This window comes from Empidonax traillii, unplaced genomic scaffold (genome assembly GCF_003031625.1).
Source record: "Empidonax traillii isolate 1590-97213 ecotype Southwest subspecies unplaced genomic scaffold, ASM303162v1 scaffold302:size813347, whole genome shotgun sequence".
NCBI classification, from domain to species: Eukaryota; Metazoa; Chordata; class Aves; order Passeriformes; family Tyrannidae; genus Empidonax; species Empidonax traillii.
In genome coordinates, this window is record NW_020955495.1 from 445,452 (window position 1) to 468,053 (window position 22,602).

At 39.6% G+C, this 22,602-nt stretch overlaps 1 long non-coding RNA gene across 1 annotated transcript; it reads left to right on the plus strand.

Moving 5' to 3' along the window:
- The first annotated feature begins 4,623 nt into the window (after positions 1–4,623).
- On the plus strand, positions 4,624–8,282 carry LOC114060975. The gene is made up of 4 exons (XR_003572013.1): positions 4,624–4,716; positions 6,112–6,176; positions 6,261–6,318; positions 8,088–8,282. It is a non-coding gene; the product is annotated as an uncharacterized LOC114060975 (long non-coding RNA).
- Positions 8,283–22,602: the final 14,320 nt, after the last annotated feature.

A 22,602-nucleotide genomic window follows, 5' to 3' on the forward strand; every position in this document is an offset into this window, starting at 1 on the left:
GGAGTAACTGGGGAGAAACAGATTTTGTTACGTTAACAGTGATGATCTAACTGTCTCAGTTTAAATGAGATACAGGTGTTTTGCTGAGGATGAGTTATGAGGAAGAACCAAACTCCTCCCTCTAAGCAATTGTAAATACGAAATTAAGAGCTCCAATTGAGGAAAAAGAAAGTGTGGAAAAAGGAAGAATAACATCCCTTTATTTAAAGATATATGTGTATTGCCAGAAACAAGGAAAGAAAACAAGTAAACAACCAAACAGTACTCCTATACTCAAAAATAATCCCCTTCAAAACAAACAAATAAGCAAACAAAAAGAGGCAAGCAGTTCAGCTTGTGCTCTTTGGTGCAATTCTAACCACAGTCAGTAGGGGGCGCTGTTGGATCACTGGAGATGAAGAGCCTGCAGTGCTTTGTGCCGGTCAGCAGGGGGTGCTGTTGGATCACTGGTGGTTGCCATGTGGGGGGACACTCTCCTGGGTGTGCTAAAGAAACCAAAATGGAGGTCTTCCCTCCCCGCCCACTGGGAAAGGGGAGAGAGAGGAGGGGGATTAAAAAAAGGTTTTTTCCCAACGGGAACTCACTCTGTCCTGTTGGCTGAATTGTGTGGTATAGTTTTCCCTCTCCTTTTGATGTGCACGAGAACTGCTGCCAAGAAAGAAAAATGGGAACGGAGGAGGGGGAACAAAGCCACCTCTGAGCTGCTACTCTGACCTTGTTCCAGCTCTGGCAGCAACCTGAACTCCTCCCCCTCATTTCCCAGGAGACGAGAGGAAAAAAAAATAAAAAAAAAAAAAAGAACTCCTTACCCCTCCCCAAAGACAAGATCCTGAGGGCCATCAACTAGGAATGTGGGTTCTATCAGCTACTCCTTTTGTGTTACTCAATTGCCTAAGCCACAGTCAATCTGCCCATTCAACATCCCCTTCACACAGTAGGCAGGGGGAAGGGGAAAATTCCTGCTTAGTTTCTAAGCAAAACCATGACACTAACAGACCTTTTGGTCTCTAAGATCAAAACAAGTCTTCTCTGAAAATTAGTTCCTGTAGAGCTATGTTTGGGCTATAGCATCACGGACTAAATGACCCCATAAGCCTTCACCTGCATGTTTTTCTTTACCTAATTTCCTACACTGGAAGCAGGTCTTTCCTCAGAAAACATAGTAAGAGAACTGCAAACTCTTTCCTCCCTTTTTTACACTGGATAGTCAAGAGATCGGTATCTGTTCTTCTGTCCTTCGGAGGCTGCTTTCTCCCTGTTTTCATCCTTCCCTGCTTTCCACCCCAGAAGCCACACATCCTGTTCTTAGGTAGTTAATGAGCATCCATAGGTTGACTCTAAAGCCTGTGGAAACTTTAACTGATACTCTCCTGAAAAGAGATAGACATCTGAAAAATGAGCAAACTATAGCCATTTTAGAAAAGTCCTTATCTGTTAAACAGCTCAGGACTGTAAGGATTCATTTGTTAGCCAGAAAAAAAATAATTTCTGTTTATCTCAGAGACTACCACTGGGGTACTGATAAGATAGTGAGAAATAGAATTCTTGAAATAGAATATACTATCAGAGACAGTACTTAGAGAACTCTGATTTACTGAATTTAGATCTTTTTTTAATATCTGACATATGTATTCAGACTCTTTTGACTTATTTCTTATACTTGCTTAGTGCCAAGACATTAGAGAGCTTTTATTTTTTACCAACATTTTAGGGTTTCAGATCTTATTTTTCGATGGAAATTCATGGTGGCCCTTTTCCAGCATATATTTGTGCACTGCACAGAGCTTTGTACCTGATTCTTGCAATGATCTCAGCATTAGGGTGATAAAAACATGGGATCCCACTGTTTTGGGGTGAATAAGGGGCCTTTGGAGACAGATATACCAAAACAGGACATAAAGGACACTGTTTTCTGCTTCTCCTGTAATTACTGTCTCTTTGCAGTTCATTTAATCTCAGTATTCCTTTTGAAACAAAGTAATTACGTTTGTGCCTGCAAATGTCTCTCATGGCAGATCAGCCCAGCAGGCAGGGCCAGTTCCTCTCAAGCAGTCCCGCTCAAGCAACATAGGGACATTCCCCTTCCCCAGGGTCCCTCCCCAGCACATGGTGCCAGTGTGGTTATTTAGCATTCCCTGAGTAGGCTCTTTCACCAGAGACCATCAGAACATGGTTCTGGATGTCACTGAGTATCTTTAATGTGCTGACATTTTCCTTCCAGGGAAACTGAGGCTTCAAACATCTGTCTGGAAATGTCCAGAAAGACTTCTGTGCTATGTGGGTGACTTTCGGCTCTGGTTTATGTATATATGAGATCCAGGGGATCAGGTCCTCCTCTTTTTGTGTCATGCTCTTTCTCAAATGCTGCTTGTGAAATGTATTAGTAAAACACTCATAAACTGGAGAAATTGAGAGAGCTAAACAGATTTCCTAATTTGCTGGAAATTAGGACTTTTTGAAATGTCTTCCTTGCCTGAAGACACAGTTTTATTTTCTGATGAAATGGGGTTTTCACATAGAAGTTAATATGCAAAACTTATTTTAAAACTTTGATAATTTAATTTCATATCTTTTTAATGTTGATTTATTTCATAAAATACCTATTGTAGTATATAATGGGCACTATCACAAGCAAGCATACTGCATGTACATAGAGGAGATATTCTTGTTATTTTAATTTTACTCTGGAAAATTGAAGATAAATTACTATTTTGTGGTTGGCTAGAATACTTTTTCTAGATTCCCTGTGCACTGAACTGAATCAACCTGAGATATGATATTAAAAAAGAAGCCATTTCAATCAGTAAAATGTATTAACTCTTTCACTGATTTTAAAAATGAAACATTCTCTCTATTCTGTATCACTGCTATTCCTGATTGTTATGAAACACTTAAAAATAATAAATAAAAATTCACAAAGTCAAATCTGAAGATGTTTCAAAGTTTTCTGAAATGAAAATACTCCGAAATTAAATATATGGAGAAAGTTGTATAGGAATTTTCACTGAAGTAGTAGTCCTTACTGGACTACTCTCCTTTTAGCCTGGCATTTCAGCCAGTTTTCAATCCATCTCCGTGTCACTTTATCTAACATTTTGCATGTGACAGAGTTGCCATTTCTTATATCTTCATAATAGATGCTGAAGGCTGCACGGATATGGCATAAATCACATCACCTTCTCCTAGGCTCAAGTTTTTAAATATACCTGTGATTTCTGTCCTAAGGCATTGTAATAACCTATCTATGCAGTCTTTTAGTACAAAAGGGGTTCCCAAAACTCAAAACCATTTGGATGCCTTCAAATCAAACTATATGGAAATGTTACTGTACAAAGTGATAAAGGATTTGTAAGTATTGAACAGGGCACTTTATAGTAGGGAATAGTATGTTTCCTCAGAGCCAATAAATATATTATTTGTTCAACGACTATATAAAGACTTTTTTTCAGAAAGTCAGGTTGAGGTTTTAAAATGTAATATAAACCTCTTAAAAGAATATGAAAATATGTAAGAATAAGAATGCATTAATAAGTACATGACAGTCTTCCCAGCAAATCTGTGTTCATCTAGTTGAACAGTCTACCTCAAGCAAGGGCCAACACTTTACTATTCAGAAAAATACAAAATCCTTTCAAGTGCACGTTGTCTGGATACAGAAAGCTGCATCCTCAGTATATTCCAGATTTGTGGTTCTGGTAGTGATCAGTGGCATATTTATAATAAATTTTTATTGTAGCCCAGATGTGGAAAGTGTAGTATGTCTTGCTTAAAAAATTGTCTTCTCTTGATTACAAATTTGAAATGTATGTTCTCTTGTAAGTTAAGGGCACATCTCATTTTTAAACTTGGAGCTGAAAAATGAAAAACTGAGTAAGTCTCAGGAGGTGCCTTTCTCCCTCCTTTGGCTATAAACAGGTTATGTGAGATGAACACAATCTCTTGTGGTTATTTTTTATCTAGAAGCATAAATGTCTAATTTTTTTAGAGTCTAAAACAAAACTCTCAGTCTGTGATATCTGATGGCAGAAAGTATTACATACTCAGTATTTAGAAATGTTAATGTTATCAGTTTCCCATGTGGGAATGTTTTGGGCTCATTTCTGCTTAGATTGACTTGTCTAGTTTTGTTTTTGGCTTCAGCTGGAGTCCATTCAAGCCTTCCACGTTCTTTATACATTTAAACAGGTTAAAGACTATTGCTGCTTTCTTCTAAAACCTACAAAAGGGCACTAATAGCTTGCTCTGTCTTCCCAGAAAGTCCATCATCCTTGTATTTGAACACTACAAAAGGTTTGGCAGTGTTTTCCCTCTAACCCATAATTAGTTAATGGAGTCAGGTTGCTTGTTACAAATACAACACTGACATTTTTAGACATTCACATGTAGCCATCCAAGAGTATTGCATCGTTCAGAAAAATGTCAGAGTCATGCTGGGGGTGCAATTAACTATTTTTTGGTTTTGTTTATTGCCATTAAAAAGTTGTGCTCAAGATGTGCTCAGACACAGGGGAAGCGGGAGGTGGAAATCCTCTCAAAATTTTAATTACAGATTTTATTAAAAGCATCCAGAAGACTTGAAGCGTAACCAAGCAAACAATCATTGTTCTCTCACCGTAGGAGAACGGGGAAAGAAAGAGTTCCAGTGGCAGGGAGCTTAGTTGCTTTTGACAAGAAGGGAAACACAGACCTCCTAATTAGCAGTGCAGTTAAAGAAGGGTGAGCAGCTTGTTGCCAAACATAACCCCAGGGAAAACTGTAACTGCTGTAATCAAGGGAGTTATTTACCCAGTCAATAAAAACAGGCTGAAACAAATGACATGACCATGAAGAACTGTGGGTTGAGAACAGAAAGTTACCAGGGAAGGTGGCTGCTGGTAGGTGGTTCCCCCTCAATCCTGAGGAGCATGGGGAGATGCAGATACTGGACTGAGGGTTTGCTGTGTTGAATGTGCAGTGATGGGCACTGAGCTTGGATTTAATTCTTGTGAAATAGGAGAAAGACAAACTTTCCTCATGTCCCCACTGTGAATATCCAAAGTGAAATGATGGACCAAAAACTCCTCAGTTGTTGGTCCAAGTCAACTTTCTGGCTACTGGGTGTTGAACTGGGCTACACTGTTCCAGATTTTGTAAGGATTCTCAGGAGACTGGTGTCTTCATCTAAAAATGACCAGAGACAAAATGAGGTTTTTCTATTCATTGCAGCATTTATTAGATTAGGTCTTCATTAAACAGCTAGTCAGACATTTTCACAACCTTGACATCATATTTCAGAGCACCCCAGAAGGGAATTTTACAAATCTCAATCCAAAAGTGATTTGGCATGTCTCAAAAAAGCAAAACAATACTGTTTATGCTTTGGCTGGCATTTAGGATACCTGTAAATGCTCCAGATATAGAGTTTCCTGGTCTATCCTGGGCCACTCAGTGCAAAGTAACTCAATGTCAGTGTCAGGTCCAGTCCTGTGTGCACTGTGTGGCATGAACCATTGATAATAGCTATTATGAGTTTGCCTTTTTTTCCCTCCCTTGCCATATTAGATTACGCAGAACATCTGCCATAGCCTCACATGATAGTCCATAGGCTCTGGCCTACATTGCTGATGTCCTGATGTCTTGATATCACATGGATCAGTGACAAAAGGTGGTTAAAATAAAGCAGTGGCTACATATTTGAAGAATATGGAATACTGCCAATCGGAGTAAAATCTTAGCAAAATCTTAGCACATATAAATGTTTTTTGCTTAGCTTCAGAAATATTAATGTATTGAACCTTACAGCCTGGTCCAGGTAATACGTGATCAGATTTTCTCAGAGTCTTTGGCACTCCTACAGATGAAGAGGACTCTGATAAGAAGGAAGTGGTTGAGTAAGTCAGACTACTGGGATCAACAAAGATTTTAAGGACTTGGTCTGACATACCATAGCTTTCCTCTAAAACTGCTTTTTTTATTAGCTTTGTTGTAATCTTCTCAACCCTTGCTAGCAAGAAAGCCAGCCAGTGTTTTTTGTAACAAGGAACATAAAGGTGATTGTGCAGTTAAAATAATTTCCAGTTTTTGGATGTCTAAGTACAAGTCCACACTGGAGTCAGCTGCTTTTTTATTCAGGCTGTCATTTCTACACAGCTCCTTTTGGACACAAAGGATCAGGTTCCATGCAGATTCCCCATCAGGTAAAACACTTCTGAGATTACTTATGCACACCCACAAGGCGTGAGTCATTGTGCTAACTACTCATTCCTCTCTTGTTTTCACAGGTTTAGCAACTACCTGGTTACACCAATGGAAATGAGTGGAGGACGGCATCCAGCAGATGTGCAAGATCTAATTTTCTCATCCCCACAAGGGAAAGTAAACAATGGAAACAACTAGATATATAGTTGCAAAAAAAGCTTTGAAGGCAAATGAAAGATCTGACTTAGCTGGAAAATCTGCCTGGAAGTCCTTCAGTAAACTCTTCCAGTTTTTCACTTTCCTAGAAAATAACTGGAGGCAAGGTTCCTAAGTACCAGGGCCAACAATACAGCAATTAAAGTGTCTCTCTGTTCTCCCTATGCCAGAAATTTGAACACTGCATAATGCTTGTCATACAGGCTGTCTCCCATGAGGCCTGGCTGCTAATGGGTGTTTGCTCACAGAGCTGGGGGATCCAGTCATCAAGACTTACCATACAGCCTTGCCTACTGACTCTAACATGCCTCAGCTGCAGATGCCACAGGCATTCTTGCAGCATGGAGAAGATTTGGGGATTAGAGGGAAATGGGGGGAAACATCAGTTCTGCATAAAACCATAGGAATGGCTATCAGGAGATAGGTCCAGTTGAGCGGGGTGTTCTGTTACTGTTACTTAGGCTTTCTGTGAAGCAAATACTGGGTAAGAGACAACTTTAACACTGTGTAATACACATAGCTTTTAATTGTGGCATGGTAGCAATGGCACCTGCCCACAGCACACATCAATCTTGTCTATAACTACCCACATCATTGCAGAACACAGTTAAAACTGTCTCCTAAAAGTATATTATTTTGTTGAGTGATGAATGGCATTTGAAATATTACCTATGATCAACACCCATTATGGCAAAGCTCATTAAATTTTTGACAAATCTAGTGTTGACAGCACTTTAATTTTGTTTTATTGCTTCCTTTTATTTCTGTCTCTGGTTTACAGTTAATAATGAAAGACAGCAGAACTGCATTGTTCTTCAGAATAAGAAAAATAAGTATTCATCTTTTAAAAAGTCCCTGATTTGGGCCATAGGAACAGTGGGTACTAAACAATGCACTCATTGAGAAGGTGATTAAAGTTTAATAAAACTGTCAAGTGAAATAACCAATCTCCTTGCAAAACACTTTATTTGCCAGGTGCTTGGATTTTAGCTGTTAAAAAATTCTCTTTCAACAGTCTGTTTAAATAAGTAGCAGAATAATGTTGTGACTGCCAAGACACAATTAATTTTTTTGCATGATCTGTTGAGACTTGCAAATAAAAAAGACTGCTAAAATGATATATTCAGAAGCCACTAAAACAAGTGGTATTTGGAATAAATGCACTATTACCTAATTAATTGATAAAAACACTCCTATCTCTTGCAGTCCAAATTAGGCTTTAGAGCCTGGTCTTTCACCCTTGTCTTCAGAGAATAGGATCAGATTCTCCACCCATCTGGTCATCTGTAAATATCCAAACTGTGTCACTATCTGTCTGACTTGATGGAGCTTTCCAGCATTTTTTCCATATCCATATGATTATACAAAATCCAAGGCAGTAAGAAATCAAACACATACATATGCATACAAAATCTATAGTTCCTAAAATCTATAGTTCCTATAACCATCTGAAACAACTTTTGATCACAGAACTCTATTAAACTTTAGAAATTGGTTGTTGTTAGTGGATTAATAATTATTAATCGATTTGCTATGCAGTACCTCAGGTAACATTTTAAGACTTTTTTTTTTACAAGTTGTATTCTCTGTAGAGCTGTAGGTGAGTTAGTGCAGAAGAATTCATGAATCCTGTGATTCTGCCCAGTGTGTCAGTGTGTGCACCATATGTCAAATCTTTTGTCTGTGTTCTCCAGCGGCCTCTCTTAAGAAAACAAGTCAAACAACAAACTGAGTTCCTTGAAAGTCAGGATGTTCCCAAGGGATTCAGAGTTACTTTAATGAGAACATCACCTAGCCTCTCACAAGTTTTGCAGTGCACAGTGCACTGGGCCTTTGACTCAAGGGCAACCCTGGCCAATGGGAGAGAGAAACCTCAACATGAAACAATTACACCCCAGCACTGCCCTTATTTAAAAAGGCAGCCTGGCTCTCAGGAAGATAAGCTTTTTTGGGTGCACTCTGGAAATACCATGTGGCCTTGATTGAGAGGGGAGAAATGTCCCATTGAAGAAATCTGTGCAGCTCCAGTAGAGCAGACTCCTGCTTTTCTCTGGTATCAGAGGTAGTCAGAAATACCCACACAGCCAGATGCTTGCTACATTGGAAATTAAAAGAAGAGCTTAAAGCTAAGTCTACAATGGCTTATGTATCTCGGTGCTATCTGACACATCCTTCCTCTTCCCTTATTCTTCCCAGGGATGATTCCTTTCCCTTGCAATTTATTTTAAATTGTATTGCAAAGCTCTTGGGAAGAGGGTGAATGTCCCTCTGTGTATTAGCTCAGCTTTATGTGTGAATTTTTTGTTGCTGGTGCAAGTACTGCTACGATAATACATACACATATAAAAGACCTCTCTTAATAGGACAGCATTGACTTCCTTTGCAAAAGTTCAAAACAAAGATAGCAAAATATGCAAAATTATAAGGTCATATACATGTATTACATTTTTAATTTTCTCATACTTCTTCTGTGCTTGTGACAAGATGTGTGAATTTATACAAAGCTTTGATTACTACTGGATGGTGAGAACTGGAAAGCTTTATGAAAACACACATGTACAGTTTTATCTGGAGGCTCCTAAAGATAATGAGATAAACTTAATAATTTTTCTTCTCTTGTGCTTGGCTTTTCAATACTACCAACATATGATGTACAACACACAGCATTATGTGTAGAAACTCACTGCAAAGTAAGGACGTTGGGAAAATAAGATATGCTATATTTAAAGAAATATAATTTTGTTTCTTTATGCCTTTGCCAATGGTTTTGAAAAGAGTGTGCATAGCCTCTGAGTAAGGAACGTGCATGACTTTTTTAGTGCCCAAAAATCATGCTTTGTATTGAGATCCATATTAACTGATATGCCTGGCATTCCACTGAATGCATTGCCAAAGCGTTTCACTGAGAGGAAGCCCTGCTACCTGAAGCAGGGCTACCAGAGAGATCCATTCCTCCAGTCAACACCCAGGATTTGATTCTGCTGCCTGGTAGCATAGATCGAGATTGTGGCATTATCTTTTCTTCTTTTCTGGCCTGACCAAAAAAATCCACCAAAAACCCAAGAAGGTATACTGAGATAAAACAAGTATTTTCAGGGGATTGCATTTATGTTATTCTGTAACAAAGGAAATTTTTTTCTGGGAACTTGTTTTAAGACCATTGAAAAGCATGGGAAATGACAGCCTAGGTTCATAAAATTGTTAGTGCTGATGGTAACAATGCTGAGGTAATAAGTGACCAAGTTAAGATGGGGGAGGCTTCATGCCAGATGTCTCCTTAACTAAGGTGATGTGAGCTCTGTCCCCTTTCTGTCCTAATCATTTTAGAGACTGCTCCCAGTCACCTCAGTTCCAGAGCAGTGGCCACAGCAGACCTCTATAAAAATGTCTTCAAGTAGAAAAATTAAAGTGAAAGTGGAATATGACATTGGATAATGTAGTAATTTCATTTTTGGAGTAAAGGGAAAAATACCTTTCTTGACAAAAAACTTCAGTCTAATGATCTAGGCCACCAAGGGCTCTATACTAATTTTGAATTTTGTACATTAAGCAACTCTTTCTGAAAAAACTTTATTTAGCAAAAGTGGGGATTTTTATGGTCAGAGTGCTGTCTAAGCCCAGAGTGGTTACCCTTTAATTCTTGATCTGCATTATCTCATAGGCCTTGAATAGTCCTCAAGGCCCCATAGGGCAGAGTGCTAAGGAGATTATTTGAGCACTCTGTGGTGGGAAAAAGCAAACATTATGTCTTGCTAAGACTGGCATCACCAACTTGCCCAGCATAGCCTTATCCTGCAAAAATGAAGTGCTAGAACTGTGAGAAAGCTGCTGCCTGCAAACTGGTCCCAAAGCTTATAGTAGATTCTGATATGCAGTTTGCAGGGTCAGGATCTTTTGGCTACCCATGATCTTGAACAATTTATTACTGCTTTCCTTCCCACTGAGAAATAGATGCTTTGGATAGAAATGTATAGGAATTGCTGCAGATAGAAATTTTCTCCTGCAAGTCTTTTGCTGCTGCGTGCCAGGAAGATGAAGCACACTGCCCTGGCCTCATGTTGACTCAATACACCTCCTTAATCCACAACCTCACACATATGACATTCTGTCAGACCACCTTTTGTTGATTTGAAGGAAGATGAAGGATGCCATCTTTCCCTCTTGTGCTTTTGCCTTGGTTGGAACAAAGGAGTTTATTCTTGTTATCTCCCTCTGGTGAGCAACAAAACATAAACCACAGGACTTAGAAAAACCTGAAAAAGAAAAGCTGAGAAATGTAACTGAAAAGAAAAACAAAAAGGCATCTGCTGCTGGGACTGCAGGTAGGCAAAGCTGGTGGGGTGCCCCATGCACAGCACACCCCTCTGGGCCTAATGGATGTAGGTAAGGTGAGAGGAGAGTAGCAAAAAGATGACAAGGATGTCTCTCTCCAGTGCCCTTTGGTCTTTGTTTTAGCACTCACCAGGCACCTTCTGTGGTGCTCAGATCCGTATCTATATTTTTTTAAAAAAATCTATAGCTTTTTAAATTATTGTTTTTAAAAAAGAATGGTTTTGCTTAGTCTGTTTCAAAGAAATTGTTACTGCACCTGAAGCTGTGTATAGATAAATACCTGGTCTTCTAATCTGCAGTGTCTTTTACTAATAGACTAGAATACCTTTGTAATTCCAACAGTGTAGTACGACAGTGACAGCCACACATTTCTTCAGTCATGCAGCTAGTTGTAGCACTGCTATTAGCTACCGAGAAAGCTTCAAGCTGATGTGCAGTCATGCTAATTAGGACTAGTTTACACATCAACTAGCTTACAACTTGTAGAAATTCATATCAAAACCAAAGACACAGGAGGTCACTCTCTTCCACTCGTAACAGCTTCTCTAAGCAGTCTTTCATAAATGACTGTTTATCAAGAGCTGCCTTCTGTATGTGCCTATTGATATTTGTTTATTCATCACTGTAGAATATTGATGTGCAGATCCAGTGATACTAGTCTCAGAAGGAAAGAGTGAGTGATGCATATTGTTTCTTTACTGTCTCTAAGTCATAAACTGAGTGTTTTTCCAGCTTTAATTAGGAAAGAGTAAAGTGATAGGATTTGTTTCATTTCTAAGAACATAGGACACTATTTTTTTGGAGTAAATTTAATTTTTTAAGACCTGAGTTGTTTGTAAAGGTGAGATACATCAGGAGTACTGATACGTGGGGGGGGTTATGCCCATGCATCCGGCCCAGGGCTCATCTTGCGTAGGGAAGGAGACACATACACACAAGTTATATGTCCAGCAAAATGGCTGATTCCTTTATTACATGGGTGCTTTTATAGGGAGGGTATAGAAGGTTCTGGGACAGGGGTAGGTTCCTGCCAGGGGGCATCGAATCCTGGGGGTTTCAGATAAGAGGGTTTAAAGAGATAGGTTAGGAGGATATGTTTATTCATTCAGGGGGAAGGGATAGCTAGGGGAAGAAGGGAATGAGGGTCTTTGGGGGCCCAGGAGAGGGAAATCCTGCAGAGGTCTGTAAGGCTGGGGCCGGCCTGACGCCTTGCAGTTGGCCCCCAGGCAGTTCCGGGCAGCTGTTGTTGCCAGAAGCTCGATTCTCGGCAGGCTTCTTCTGATACCACCTCCTACAGAGTACTAAGGTATTACAAATGGCTCTCTGGCTTAGAATTTGCATGGAGGACAGAGAAGCAAATTCAAGGTGATCACTAAGTGTAATTTAAGCTGTAATGTAGTCTCCTAATAAGACTGTATATTGATTCCGTGCAATGATGACTGCTGAAACAGATAATACTGACATATCTAGAAAACTAAAGCAATAGAAAAGGTGGTATCATCACATTATTCATTACTATTATGCCTTTTCCAAAGGAACCACACTAGGAAAATAAGATGGAGATAAGCAGGGTTTCAACATCATTTTGGCAATGATAATAACAATTATATAAGATGTTTAATTCAAAAAAGCTTTGTACCCAGAGATTTTAATTAACTGCATACACCAAAGGAATTACAGAAACTCATCCATTTCTGAGGAAGAGCCCAAGCTATTCTACAACAAACATAAAGGATGAGCTGTGTAAGTCAGCTTCTCCAGGTGATACACCGGACTCGCTGCTTACACTGACTCAAAACCACAGAGTCAGTGTAAGCAGCTGTCCCCAGAGCAGTGGGGAGAGGCTGGGATATGCAAGGACTTTTTAAGAGGGTCTTGGCAGGGATGACGTAAGATGGAGTTTGTCAATTTTCAAGCAACTGCTGCTGTAGAAGCTCCCACAAGATATGCCTGCCCCCCACATCTCAGATGCACAGCCTCATGTGCCCTTGTTATACCAAGCTGGGCTGGACCATATCTGTTTCTGTCCCTCCCCCTGTTCCTGGCTGCCTGGCTGGGGCTCCCCCACCACCCCACATTCCACCCAGCACTCTCACACCTACCAGTGCCACTTCCTGACACCCCAGCTGCTCTCAGCAGAGCTGGTACCCCACATCAGATGAGCCTCTGCAGATGTACAACAGTTACAGCCAACAGACCTTCCTGCAGTTTTCCTAATTAATTGATCTTTATTGTCACTTGTGCAAGAAGTACAGAGACTTTAATAAAGAGGGAGTGGTGCCTGGAGTGCCTGTCTGAATGTCCTCAACACTCCCGGACTTTCTCAAAGTCCAGCTCTCAACTCCCACAGCAGCTGTGCCCAGAGGAGCCAGGCAACAGTGAGGCTGATAGCTAGACCTCAGGTTCTTGTGTACAGGCCATCTCTTTTACAGCTGTGAGCATCCAGCAAACCTTGAGGTATTTCATTCTTCACAAGTTCTTGACCATAAGGACATTCTCATCTGATAGTTTTAAGAATGCTGACATTTTGAAAGAGCAGCAAAAGATGTGCTCTAAAAGGCTAGAGCACCAGATCAACCTAGTTGCTAACATATACACCAACAAATGACAGAGCCAAAATACTGATTCCTTAGGGAACAGTTATTTTATGGGGAAACTGAAGAAATTGGTGGTTTTATTTAACACTATGAATGCTTGTGCACTCACTTCTTTGCAAGCACTTGCTGTTATGGTGCCTGTGTCAGTTCCAGCCCTAGAGGAATGAGAAAGAAGAATCAAAACATCTGGAAAAAAAAAAAAAGGCCACTGCATACGAGACATAGATTCAGCCTCTGCAGGTAGGGATATCTTTACATCTTCAGGATTGGGAAGCCTTATTCTCTTCTCTTTTCAGTCCCTACACAAATCCCTTCATGTGCAGAGGACAGCTTTTCAGGAATCACTGTGAGAATACAACCTGGTGGCCCTGCACATCATCTTCTTCCTATGTGGAGATTGAAAACTTTGGTTTTCAATTGCTTCACAGTAAACTTGTATATTTTACCTGTCTCACAGTGAGACACTTCCTGGGTTGTACAGAAAGCAAATCACAAATCATGAACGAGGTATTGGATATGCATCCTTTTCCACTTCCAGCTTAGGAACTCCTGGCCCAACTGCAGCCACTATTAATATCTAATAATTTACCTTTCACTGGCAGCTGATAATGTGTATGTAAAGTAACATCCACAGGTATCCCCAGAAATGCCAAGGCAGTGGAAACAGTTCAAAAAGTTTATTTAGAAGGCCAGAACAGAAGAAGCTTACAAAGTACAGTTTATGCATCAGGCCCCAGGGAGAAAGAGGCTAACCTCCTGTTTGCTTTATCATCACTGACCCCCCTGACTCTCCCCACGCCACAGTGGTCCTGTAGCATTTCTGTACATTTTCTCTCTCCTCTCACATATCAGACAGAGAGAGGCTGAGAACTTCTCTTGCTATGTTGGGGGGGAAGGCGGGGAAGAAAGCATTGAAATTGCCTTTGAGAAAGACTAACCTTTTAAGCAGAAAGCCTTCCTAGTGAAAACAGAGTTCCTAGCTGCCATTACAAATTTTTCCAGGAAACAAACTACCCCTACTGTGTAAAAGTGTCATTTTCCTTGATGATGTAAGCCACCATCCTCCAAATGCGCGTACTTTCGCACAGAAGTGTGCCTTTCTCACAACACCTTAGTTTTGCAGAGCCACTGTTCTCAACAAAGAATGGTGATCCAGGTCCTATTGCTTATTGTTAGCTTATGCTAACAAAAGAAACAAACTACTGCACACCCCATAAATAGTCTAGAGGGTGTATTTTAGATACTTAGGGTGCTGCTGGTGCCTCATTTTCTCTGGCAGCAGGGCTATTTTAACAAGTTCCTCACCTTCAACTGCGGTTCATCATCTGCAGATGATGGGAAGCTACCATGAATGGCATCAGTGGCATTTAAACACCTGCGAAATCAAAGAAAAAGAAACAGTTTTTAATGGCTTATTTTTGTTTGGCTGGTTTTTAAACCAGGATGATTTGACTGTTAAGGTAATTAGGGCCTTGGCCTTTCTGCATTCCACTAGCAAGCAAACTGCATGAATTCCTGCATTTTTAAATGGTGAAGTGAATATTAGTTCATTTGATCTGCAAGAGGGAAATTGATCCATCCTACAGGTACAGACTTCAAACCAGGTGAATTCCCTAATAGCATGTATTGAGATGTTGCAAATTTAAAAAAAAAAAAATAATCTAGGTTTAATAAAGCTGCATAATATGTTTTCTTAAATATTTTAATAAATTAATAATATTTGAGGGTAATAAAATAATCATCGTGGAATATAATAATGTCCCGAGCACTGAGGCAATAAAAGGTATGAAACTCATTAAAATGTAATCATTGAGATATTACCTTGTTACTTGCATATTAATATCATACACATACTTTATCATATAGGTTAAAGAGTTCTCAGTGATAGTTATTGGGACTTGTTTGTTTTAAATTAGCCCCAGAAGGGTTTTCCTTGTAATCCTTTTCTTAAAATGAAGGATATTAAATATTTCAATTACAATAATTCTGAAGTCTAATGTAAATTCAAGAAAATGAAAAAATACCAATTTAATTTCAGGAAAGTTTCATGTTCATGAAATTTAATACATATTTCTCCTTCAATCAAGAGGATTGAATGTAGAAAATAGTAATTTTACTGTAATTTATGTATACAGTTTTGGAACAACATGCCAACACCTGTACTAGGCAATTTACCTAAGGAAGTACATAAAGATAAATTATAACAAAGAAGCTTTTATTTAAAGTTCAACTGTTATATATGCTTCAGGTACTTAAGTATTGTGATTTCTGAGCTGGAATAACCATGAGGTATGTCTGACTAAAGGTTGCAGCCTCCTAAACTAGAAAGAAGAATTAGCATAAGCGCAGTGGTTAACAGGTCACAAATTTTCTAGACACTTGGACAAAATCCTACAGATGTAGGTCCAGTTACAGCAGGTCAGTCATTACATTCAGTAAGTACTTAGGTATCTGTATCATCATGGTCTCATATTTCTCTATGCTTTGGCAAATGTAAAAACCAATTCAATCATACTGCAAAGCAATATATTACCTAGCATGTTTACCTGTGTATTCTAGGCAATGGCTTCACACTGAGCTCTCTAAATATTGCTAACAGATCTGTGAATTTTCAGGTGACTTTTTCATTCAACTTTTACAGCTTCTGATGATGAGATTTAATGAACATGGACCATTGTTCCATGTTATACAGCTTTTTACTATGAAATTTATTGACCTTTGCTTGATATTATCCATCTGCAGAAACTTTGGAGCTTTATGTCAGTTTCTAATGGCAGTTCTCCATTGAACTGATAAATATAAAAGCTTTCCTGTAAACTAAAAAGCACAGGCATTGGATACAAATAAAGGAATAAAGAAAGCTTTTATTCTGTGGGTTAGCAAGCAATGTAGTCAAAACAAGGCTGTAAAACCAGAATTACTCAATAAAAATCTAATTAGACATTTTTGCTAATAAAATCATGCTTAGGCTTTACATTACAACTCCAAGTAGTTATGTCCACAGTATAACCCTCAGTGTTATGCAGAAATACTGAAAATAGTTTTAAACATCTCTGTACTGTCCTATAGTCTACAGTACAGACAAGACGCTGAGCAAAGCCTGGTTTTCACTGTAGAATTATTTGAGTTCAGGCTGACACCTCTGCACACTACATAGTTATCCTGCTTTCCTTACTGCAGTTTAGTCCATAAACTAGAGATAAGAAAGTACAGAGTGGCAGAAAAAAGTTCTTCCAACGGTACCTTCAAGGACAGTTAGCTGACATACACAAATAATTGAACTGTGATAGCAATGCTAAACTCAGCTCTGTTTTATGGCTGAGGCCACAGCAACAGCCCACCAAAAAATACAATGCCAGGATCTCCTTGGGCTTCCAGATCAGGTCAGCACAATCCTAAAGACTCTTATGATTAGTGTCACCACTGAAGTGGTGGCTAGCACATGAGGAAAGCCACTCCTGTAAGCTTTTCCTTCTTTTCCCCCCGGTAGGGAACCAACCTGTCTGATGTAGCCCACAACCATTCCCATGAGCCCTTTAAATGTAGCAGAGCTGATTTTCAGAAGACATCAAAAACCAGTAATTTTAAAATACTTTTAACTTACTATAGTTAAAAGGGTCTGAACAGTTCCATGGCTTTCTTGGACTTTTCATTTGAATCCCCTGCTATCCTTCTGGAGAAGACAAGTTATTCCAGCTCAGAAGTTTTCCTGTTGTTCTCTACCTCTCTGCAACCCTCAGCACAGGAATGTCAAGCAAAGAAATGTTCTAGAAAATACCATCTCATGAGTAAATTAATATATCATTTTCATACATTTAGAGACAATTTTTAAGAAGCCAGAAGTGGAATTGGTAAAAACAGAACCAATGAAAAAGACCCTTAAGATCATCAAGTCCAACCCAGAACTGCCAAGCCACCACTCGACCACGTCCCCATGTGCCGTGCCTCCATGGTTTTCAACATTTCCAGGGATGATGATTCCATAACTTCCCTGAGCAGCCTGTTCCAGTGCTTGATAACCCTTTCAGTGAAGAATTTTATTCATAATATCCAGTCTAAACCTCCCCGGTGCAACTTGAGACCATCTCCTCTTGTCCTGTCACTTGTTACCTGGGAGAAGAAGCTGACCCCTCTTTGCTACAACCTCCTTTCAGGTAGTTGTAGAGAGCAACAAAGTCTCCCTGAACCTCTTTCTCCAGGCTAAACCACCCCAGCTCACTCAGCTGCTCCTCATCAGATTTGTGCTCCAGACCCTTCATGAGCTTCACTGCCCTTCTCTGGACATGCTCCAGTACCTCAGTGTCCTTCTTGTAGTGAGGGGCCCATAACTGAACACAGGATTTGAGGTGTCACTTCACCAGTGCCGAGTGCGGGGGGACAGTCACTGCCCTGGTCCTGCTGGATGCACTATTGCTGACACAGGCCAGGATGTCACTGGCCTTCTTGGCTACCTGGGCACACTGCTGGCCCATGTTCAGTAAGTAGGGAGAAAAATGTGGTAATGTTCTGAAAGGTGTCCTTGTCCCCTTGCAGGGCAAGGCAGGAGGTGGTAGGATTATGCTTGAGGAAGATCAGTAGGGCTTGGTGGGATAGATAGAAGGAGACTGTTGGACTTTGTCAATGAAGTATTTTGCTCTGTGTCTGAAAGAAATTTTGTGTATCATCAAAACAAGCTATTTCATGATACTATCATAAATATGTATTTCCCTCTAATGCTGTTCAAAGTAGCTTCTCAGGATTTGAAGCTGGAATCTGTTTCCCTATTCACTGTGTTTACAGATTAGCCTATTGCAGACATGTTCAATAGCTTGTGCACTTTACTGTACTAAGTTAAATTGCTTTTGTAATTACATGATATTGGAAGATTTTCTCCTGATGGAAAAAAAAAAAAAGATAATTTTAAAAATTATTCAATGCCTGTTGAGTCAATTAAATTTTCCCATTAATATTGCCTCAAATTTTAGAGAAATGGAATATGTACATAAAAAGAATATATTTACTGTATTGCACTATATTATTTACAAAATTATTAAATAAAAGGAATCGTATATAATAATACATTAGCCTGTTTTAAAATATGTAGACACATAATCAGATCTTTATCTTTTTAGATAAGCAGGGAAATATACACTTCATACTCATTATCTGTAAGGCCAAAGTATGTATCTCCAATTTAGACACCTAAATGAAATGGTCAGATTTTCAAATGTGTTAAGTATTCATACATTCTTAGGCAGCACATTTCAAAACAGGACCATGCCATTTAACTGTTACAGAGCAGCCAGATTTTTCCAAAAATCTTTCAAATAACCATAGTTTTTCTCAAAGCAATGTGAATGCTGCCATCTAGCTACATATCTTTAGTCCAGTTCTGCTAGACACACACCTTTCCAGTTTCAGTTTGGAATAGATCAGAATAGAGATACAAAAATTCCAATTTCACTTCTGTCAATTTAAAGAGGTGATGGCAGCATTCATTATTAAAAATAAATTATAATATTATAAAATACTGGTTTGCATGCTGAAAGGATAGAAACAACAAGCTTAAAATTGTTGCATCTGATGGTGAACAAATTTACAAATTCAGGATCTTATTTTTCAAAGGCTTATACATGCCTTAAGTTGAATGGAGTTCATCATCATCATGGCTAGGCTTTGCAAATGAAGATTTGAGAAGGGCTCTACCCACGCTTGCTGCAAGCGTGCTGATGGCTAAAAAGGCCAATGCAAGATAGACAAGTCTGGTTGCAGAAGGCACAGTGGGAAGACTCCCCAGGTGATATCGACAAGACGCAGTTTTTTCTGCATTGTCTTTTTTCCTTGAGAGTGATCCTGCGTGTGTTCTCAAAAGAAGCAGCAGCATTATAGATGGTGTGTCTCCAGGCCTCCCGATTGGAGGCCAGAGTAGACCAATGGTGGTGATCAATATGGCCAAGGCTGAGGGATTGTTTCGGGCAGTCCTTGTATCTCCTCTTCGGGGCTCCTCTCTTGCAGCAGCCAGCGGCAAGTTCCCCACAGAGTGCAACCTTAGGGAGGCGGTAGTCCTGCATCCTAGAGACGTGCCCTGCCCAATGCAGCTGTGTTCTCAGCAGCATGGCCTCAATGCTCGTGACTGCTGCCTGTTCAAGGACAGACGTGTTGGTCACACAATCCATCCAGTGGATGTTTCGGATTGTATGGAGGCAGCGCTGATGGAAGCGTTCTAAGAGTCGCAGGTGGTGGTGGTAAATGACCCATGGTTCAGACCCATATAAAAGAGTAGACAAAACAGTGGCTCTGTAAACACTGATCTTTGTACTTTTCTTAGGTGTTTATTACACCAAACTCTTTTACGGAGTTTACCAAAAGCTCTGTATGCCTTTGCTAACCTGTTGTCTAGCTCTTTGTCAATTTTACTGTCCGAGGAGTTGATGCTTCCCAGAAAATTAGACTGCTGGACTGACTTGAGCTCTGATTTGCCAATGATGATATGGGGATGATGAAAGACTTCCTGAGGTGCAGGTTGGTAGAAAACTTCTGTCTTCTTCAAGCTGACTTCCAGCCCAAAAAGCTCAGCAGCCTCTGCAAAGCAGAATGTTAAACACTGCAGAGCTGCTTTTGTGTGGGTGAAGAGGGCAGCATCATCAGAAAAAGCAGCTCCCATCGGTACAATATAGGATGTAGATACCATTTTCTTCATCGAGGTCTGCTATGTCTGAATGGAGTTAATAATTAAGTTAAAACACACATTTGGAAATTGAAGTCTAGATCTGCTTTCCAGTTTGAGATTCATCTACCAAAGGTCAGTATTTCTACAAAAAATTTTGTTTAACAAATACCCTTATTATTACGTTTGATTCATAAAATCTTTGGAAGAGTTTTATAGTGTCAGCTGAATCTCAGTATTCTCATTGTACTGTTTCAGTTTGACACATTACTGCTTGATGATGGTGTGAGCCACAAAAACCAGAAGACAAGAAGTTATCTTGCATGCTCCCAGAGAAATTAATTTATAATGCAGACATCTGTTTTTCCCAAACATCAAGAATGTTAAAAAAGTGTTTAATTATGGATGCAGTATGAGATGCACTGCTTTCTAATTCTGCACTTTCAATTTTTCATTTTTAATCTTCTATGTAGCCTTACACCCCTCCCCCCCCCAAAAAAAACCCTAAAACGACAACCAAAAAAAACAGGATAAATTGCAAAACCCAGTGCTTATTAATTGTAAAAAAATTCACTCCCAGGCTTATGAAGAGCAAAGTGCCCTCCAACTTTGGTGCCGAAAGAAATATATTTTACCACCTCTGCTGCTTTCTGCAGTCTGACACTGACAGTATGTAAAATCATTCTAGAAAACGCATAGCTGCTATCTAATAAAGTAGCCAGTATTCCAAAGTGCCACAAAGGGGCATGATGGAATACTGACTCCATCAGCATTTGAATTTATCTTTTTCCTGAACTGAACAAACAGCATCTCAATACTGTAATCAACATGTATGAATAACTTGAGTTTTATGGTGCCCAGCTTTACATCCCTCTGTCCTGGCAGAAATGGGTTTAGCTATAAGCAATTCAACAGAAGAGCTTTGTTACCACTAGTCTTTACAGAGCCAGATGTTTCCCTGGTATTTCCTCTTCTGACCATTTTGTCAATTTCTGACCCTTTTTGTCAGCTTTATGTACTGCTGAATTAAAAAACCGAACTCCCAGTCAATTTAAGCTGGTCCATCATCTGTCTCCCTAGTTCTTGCATTTCTGTCCCCGTTGCTGCAGGCCCTGCTGTTAGCAGACCCCCCAAGAGCACTCTGATCCCTTTCCAGAAAAGTTTTCCTTAGGCTGGACTTGAGGACTATGCTTGTAGCACCTCTGAAGGTAGGAAATGTTAAATCTGGGGTCCCATAAGATGCTCTAGGTTTTCTGTGCTTACTCTGAAGATACCCCTACTCAACACAAGAATATAGCAGATTAGGGAGACAGCATTTAAGGATTACACACATGCAGATGACTGCTCACAGTGAAGGGCAGGAAAAAACCTTGTACAAAATGTCTGCAGCTTGACAAGTGGTCAAATGCAATGCAGACATGGTATCTGGAGCTGTATCTGTGTCTTCAAATTCATAGAGTCTCCTCCTTCCAAGGCAGTACATCCAGGTTATTTTATGACCCTCTGGGAGTGGGCATCCTAGATGAGATCCTCTCAGGAGGTAGGTGCCTTTTCAGATGTTTCACACTCTTCTGCCGTTCAGGTTGTCAAGTGCATTACCCCTGCTTGTAGCTCAAGGCTATCAACACTGCACACACACTGAAGATGTGTTCTTGCACCTTAATGAAGTGCCAGTTCACTCTGAGGTCAGTGGTTGGCATAATTTTAAAAAGGTGCAATATTACTTTTGTCAGACAGCTGTTATTGCCATTTCCTCTCTTGGGTTTAGGACAATTTATCTGCAAATGATTACAGAGTTTGAAATCAGAAAAAAGTTAATTATTACAGGGAGATCACCTACTCATCTACTACATAAGTTTTTACTATCTTTACTAGTTGTGGAATAATTATTCAGTTCTACCCACACAACAGTGATTTATTTTGCTTCCATCAGTGTTTCGGGGTCTGCTGACTAAAAGCACTCTGCCTACGCAGTATGATTCCCATCAGATGTGTAACCAGGTTACAGTCATACTGACATTTGATGTGAGTCAATAAAATTTATTTGCATACTAGTAAGTGCTTTTGGAGAATTATCACGTATGTTTTATTCTCATCATCAATCCCCCATGTTTGCTAACATTGACAGATCAGTTGAGATCCCTCAATAATTTTACTATTTGTGATGTTTAAATAACTTGGAGATATATATATACACATGCTTATATACCTAAATACATACATATGCAGAGATATTGCCTTGCTTATGCAGAACTGAAATAAAGGAGATACTTGATAAAAATTCTTTTTGTGAAAGTGTAGACAAAATTAAGCCCAAGGTGTTTGTTGAGATTGAAATCACTTACCATAAGTGGAGTTAACATGTACAAATGACGCTGAAGACTTGCAGCATAAACCTACAGTTTAAATTTTACAGATTCAGGTGAGGCAGAAGGAGTTTATTTCTATAGGTATAGAAGGGAACACGTAGTGATAGCAGTTCATCCTTCAGTCTAATTCTGACTTAAAGCAAAAGTACTAGGGGTTATATAAATTCATGGGAGATACAAGCTGGCCTGTGAGGGGAAGTTGATATGGCAGAGCAGCATCTGGTGGAAGCTCAGAGTACACAGCCAGGCAGCTTTAGTGCACACT